The sequence below is a fragment of the Bufo gargarizans genome, chromosome 5, assembly GCF_014858855.1.
Source record: "Bufo gargarizans isolate SCDJY-AF-19 chromosome 5, ASM1485885v1, whole genome shotgun sequence".
NCBI lineage: Eukaryota > Metazoa > Chordata > Amphibia > Anura > Bufonidae > Bufo > Bufo gargarizans.
This window is the reverse complement of record NC_058084.1, coordinates 108,295,237-108,301,141: the sequence shown is the minus strand read 5'-3', so window position 1 is coordinate 108,301,141 and position 5,905 is coordinate 108,295,237.

Here is a 5,905-nt window from a genome sequence, read left to right as displayed (position 1 = left end):
GGGACGGCCGCTTCACTTTTGCACCCTGCTCCATCTTCTGCTGTGCTGGTGGCTCTGTGCGACCACCACCTCTTCCTCCGAACTACACCGGTCACTCACATGACCTTGATTCCATGTGGGGTCGAGGACCTCATCGTCCTCCACATCATCTTCCACCCAGTCTTCACCTCTGCCCTCCTTGTCAGTCTGCCCACTTTCGAAAGCCACAGCAGTTGGCAGCTGTGTTTCATCATCATCCGAGAAGTGCTGCGATGGTGCTCCCATGTACTCATCTTGAAACATAAGTGGTTGGGCATCTGTGCACTCAATCTCTTCCACTTCTGGGGCAGGGCTAGGTGGATGGCCCTGGGAAACCCTGCTAACAGAGTCATCAAAAAGCAGAAGAGACTGCTGCATGACTTGGGGCTCAGACTGCTTGGCTGATTTGCAAGTGGGTGAGGTGAAAGACTGATGGACATCGGCTACAGGTACCAACTCTGATCTTTCAGCAGGAGACTGAGTGGGACACAATGTAAAGGAACTGGAGGCACTGTCAGCAACCCAATCTACTATCGCCTTTACTTGTTCTGGCCTCACCATTCGTAGAGCCGCATTAGGCCCGACCAAATACAGCTGAAGGTTCTGTTGCCTACTTCCACCTGAGGAAGTTGTTTTACTTGTGCGTGTAGCTAGCACAGATCGACCACGACCTCTCCCTGCAACAGGAGCTCCACCAGCATCACCACCACCAGGGCCACGTCCCTTATTTGACGCTCTCCTCGTATTTCTCAAATTTAGGATCTTGCCCAAAATGGGTGTTTTTTTTAATAGCAAAATAGAACAACAGTATCTAAAGGGTGTATCTTGCACATACATATGCCGACAAGGCTGCAAAATAAAGATTTTTGCCCTAAATGGGTGTTTTTTTAATACCAGAATATGAAAGCAGTATATAACGCTTGAATTTCACACATACATATGCAGAGAAGGCTGCAAAATTAAGTATTTTGCCCAAAATGGGTGTTTATTTAATATCAGAATAGCATAGCAGTATGTAAAAGGTGTATCTCACAATGACAGATGCAGCAAAGGCTGCAAAATTAAGTTTTTTGCCCAAAATGGGTGTTTTTTTTAATAGCAGAAAAGAACAACAGTATCTAAAGGGTGTATCTCACAATGACATATGCAGCAAAAACTTCAAAATGTTTTTTTTTGCCCTGAATGGGTGTTTGTTTAATAGCAGAAAAGAACAATAGTATCTAAAGGGTGTATATCACACGTAAAGATGCAGACAAGGCTGCAAAATTAAGATTTCTGCCCTAAATGGGTGTTTTTTTTAATACCAGAATATGACAGCAGTATATAACGCTTGAATTTCACACGTACAGATGCAGCAAGGGCTGTAAAATTTAGTATTTTGCCCAAAAAGGGTGTTTTTTAAAACCCAGAAAATTATAGCTGTATTTCTAGCTTAAATTGCGCAAAGACTAATGCGGCAGAGGCCCAAAAAGGAGGGTATTGCCAAAAATGGGTGTTTTTTTAAAAGCCATTAGATTATTGAAGTATTTCAAGCTTGTTTTTAACAATTACAGATGCAGCAAAGGCTGCAATATTGAGTGTTTTGCCAAAAATTTTTGTTTTTTTTTAACCCAGATTATTATTGCAGTATTTCAAGCTTGGATTTCAATGTCACAAAAGCATATATGCAGTGCTGGTGCACTGAACTTGCATAAAAAGGCCACCGCTGCCCACCTAACTAACAGACGGATAAAAGTTATTTTTCTCTGTCACTGGGCTCAGGGAAGGGTAGAATGATTGTGCACTGCACCCACACAACTCAATCTATGCACAGTCGTTGCCAAAAGAGAGAATTACATAAATATTGGAAATTGGAAAAGTTGCTGCTTAAGTTTTTATAATTTGCATATACTCAGAATGTTATGAAGAGTGATCAGATGAATTTCATAGTCCTTCTTTGCCATGAAAATTAACTTAATCCCCAAAAAACCTTTCCACTGCATTTCATTGCTGTCATTAAAGGACCTGCTGAGATCATTTCAGTAATCGTCTTGTTAACTTAGGTGAGAATGTTGACGAGCACAAGGATGGAAATCATTATGTCAGGCTGATTGGGTTAAAATGGCAGACTTGACCTGTTAAAAGGAGGGTGATGCTTGAAATCATTTTTCTTCTATTGTTAACCATGGTGACCTGCAAAGAAACGCGTGCAGACATCATTGCATTGCATAAAAATGGCTTCACAGGCAAGGATATTGTGGCTACTAAGATTGCACCTCAATCAACAATTTATAGGATCATCAAGAACTTCAAGGAAAGAGGTTCAATTCTTGTTAAGAAGGCTTCAGGGTGTCCAAGAAAGTCCAGCAAGCGCCAGGATCGTCTCCTAAAGAGGATTCAGCTGCGGGATCGGAGTGCCATCAGTGCAGAGCTTGCTCAGGAATGGCAGCAGGCAGGTGTGAGCGCATCTGCACGCACAGTGAGGCGAAGACTTTGGAAGATGGCCTGGTGTCAAGAAGGGCAGCAAAAAAGCCACTTCTCTCCAAAAAAACACCAGGGACAGATTGATCTTCTGCAGAAAATATGGTGAATGGACTGCTGAGGATTGGGGCAAAGTCATATTCTCCAATGAAGCCTCTTACCAATTGTTTGGGGCATTAGGAAAGAGGCTTGTCCGGAGACGAAAAGGTGAGAGCTACCATCAGTCCTGTGTCATGCCAACAGTAAAGCATCCTGAGACCATTAATGTGTGGGACACACAGAGAGAATGCACCAAACAGATATAACACTGACTATGCTGGCAAGACATAAATACAGGTATTAAAAGCTGAGACTTTTGCCAATATGTTCCAGTCATGGAGATATCGGAGCCCAATCATGCACCACGTCACGGTTATGGTGCCATGCTGAGAACCGTGACGTGGTGCATGATTGGGCTCCGATATCTCCATGACTGGAACATATTGGCAAAAGTCTCAGCTTTTAATACCTGTATTTATGTCTTGCCAGCATAGTCAGTGTTATATCTGTTTGGTGCATTCTCTCTGTGTGTTACATATGATTGCTACATTCTGTGTAGTTTGCTCTTGTGGTGCATGTGGACCGCGCCGATATCCTCCATTGTATGCATATTTTGCTGGGGTTAGTCGATTACTGCGGTCCACATGCGGTCGGGCTGCTCCCCTAATGAAAGACACGCCACAGTGTCATGGGCTGAGCAGCTCCTCCAGAATTGGCACTATATTATTTTGTTTTTTCATTTTCTGCCTTGCTAGATTTGAGTGTGTTTGCCTTTACTTGGCATTCTAACACTCTTTTGCACCTGGTAACCTCCATCACATGGTCTGATGTGGGTGTGGCTCACGGCCTGGCTTCATCCACATTGTACAACCGCAGTATTCATGCTGGGCAATTGTGGGGAGCTTGGCTGTGAGCTGAATTATATCACCTCCAGACCATGTTCACACCATAGTTAGAGCAGCGGTTAGGACCCCTTGCCATGCTGAGAACCGTGACGTGGTGAATGATTGGGCTCCGATATCTCCATGACTGGAACATATTGGCAAAAGTCTCAGCTTTTAATACCTGTATTTATGTCTTGCCAGCATAGTCAGTGTTATATCTGTTTGGTGCATTCTCTCTGTGTGTTACATATGATTGCTACATTCTGTGTAGTTTGCTCTTGTGGTGCATGTGGACCGCGCCGATATCCTCCATTGTATGCATATTTTGCTGGGGTTAGTCGATTACTGCGGTCCACATGCGGTCGGGCTGCTCCCCTAATGAAAGACACGCCACAGTGTCATGGGCTGAGCAGCTCCTCCAGAATTGCCACTATATTTTTTTGTTTTTTCATTTTCTGCATTAATGTGTGGGGTTGCTTCTCATCCAAGGGAGTGGGCTCACTCACAATTTTGCCCAAAAACACAGCCATGAATAAAGAATGCATTTTCCAGCACGATGGAGCACCGTGCCATAAGGCAAAAGTGATAATTTAGTGGCTCAGGGACCAAAATGTTGACATTTTGGGTCCATGGCCTGGAAACTCCCCAGATCTTAATCCCATTGAGAACTTGTGGTCAATCCTCAAGAGGCGGGTGGACAAACAAAAACCCACTAATTCTGACAAACTCCAAGAAGTGATTATGAAAGAATGGGTTGCTATCAGTCAGGAATTGACCCAGAAGTTGATTGAGAGCATGCCCAGTCGAATTGCAGAGGTCCTGAAAAAGAAGGGCCAACACTGCAAATACTGACTCTTTGCATAAATGTCATGTTATTGTCGATAAAAGCCTTTGAAACGTATGAAGTGCGTGTAAGTATATTTCACTACATCACAGAAACAACTGAAACAAAGATCTAAAAGCAGTTTAGCAGCAAACTTTGTGAAAACTAATATTTGTGTCATTCTCAAAACTTTTGGCCACGACTGTAGATTGCTGAGTTTAATTGCAGTTCTGATTAAAGTTTCTTTCCTATCTCTCCCTCACAGCAGCAGCATCCAATCCCTACACTAAGCACAGCAGAGTGACGTGCAGTGCTACGTAACTCCAGCTTATATAGAGGCTGGGTCACATGCTGCACTGGCCAATCACAGCCAAGCCATTAGTAGGCATGGCTGTGATGGCTTCTAAGGGCACAGAGTTAAACGCTTGTTGATTGGCTGCTATGCCGAACACCAAAACCGAACCCTCGGGTCCAGGGTCCAAAAATCCTAAAGTTTGGTACGAACCAGAACTTTACAGTTCGGGTTCGCTCAACCCTTTATCTTAAATTCATGCAGTTTTCTCTCTGTCCACTAAACCTAATAATATGTCAAGACTTCCTGTTTAGAGATATGCTTTACAGCCCATACATTTTAATGCTGACAGGTCTCCGTACAGCATTAAAACGAAGTTAGAGAACTAATTGATTTGGATCCAAAGCACAATTCGCTCACACCTAATTGTAATCCTACCTGTGATGATAATAAGATACTGAATATTACGTTCTGTGACCAGTGTAAAAACTGCAGAATCTTAGAGGTTTTTTTTTGCATAATGATATGAAACATAAAAAAATGACCCAAAATTAAAATAAATAAAAAAGCATAGAAAGGACCTGTCACAAAAAAAATGCATTGCAATCTGACAGCAAAATGAGTAGAGTCACTCAAAGGAAGGGGTCACTCAAAAAACCCTGAAACGTGTATGGTTTATACCTTGTACCGGCATGCTGGGATAAGCAGTTCCCCTGGATTCTAAAGTTCAAACGGCCTTGTTAGAGACCGGCGATCGCTGAAGGAACCTCCGCTCAAAAGCTCCGGTCACATGAGCTTCAACAAGTCACGTGAGCGGCCATTCAGTTGGCGTCTGGTTCGTTGCGAACATTCTAAGTTCCCGTTAGGATAAGAAGACTCCGGCTAGACTTAGGTAAAAGTGATACAGTTGCGTTTAATAGGTGGGACGCCACCTTGACACAATATCGCACTGTGTCTGTTTGATACCTTAAGTTCTTGTGACTATTTGCTTACGCTCTGTCTGCCTGATACCTCTGGTAGGAGCAATACACGGGATTGATCACCTTATCAAAGTCGAACGCAACCACTTGAAAGGGTGATTTCAGCAAGTAATATACCAAATTATGAATTGCGGTTCTACATTGTAGCATATTCGGACCTTCTGACGTACATCAACTGATTGTGGTCTTATATGATTTATCCATTGCTGCTATTGTGTAATTAATGCGATTTTATTCATTACTGCTATTGTGTGTATTTAATGATATTTGCTATTATATTTTATTAATTTATTTATACTGCCATTTTAGGAATCACAACCTCTATTAAATAGATATCTTGTTTGATTCCATATTTGAGTGCCTGGCCTTATTTTCATTGTTGTATTTCTTGCTTTTTGTGATTGGATGG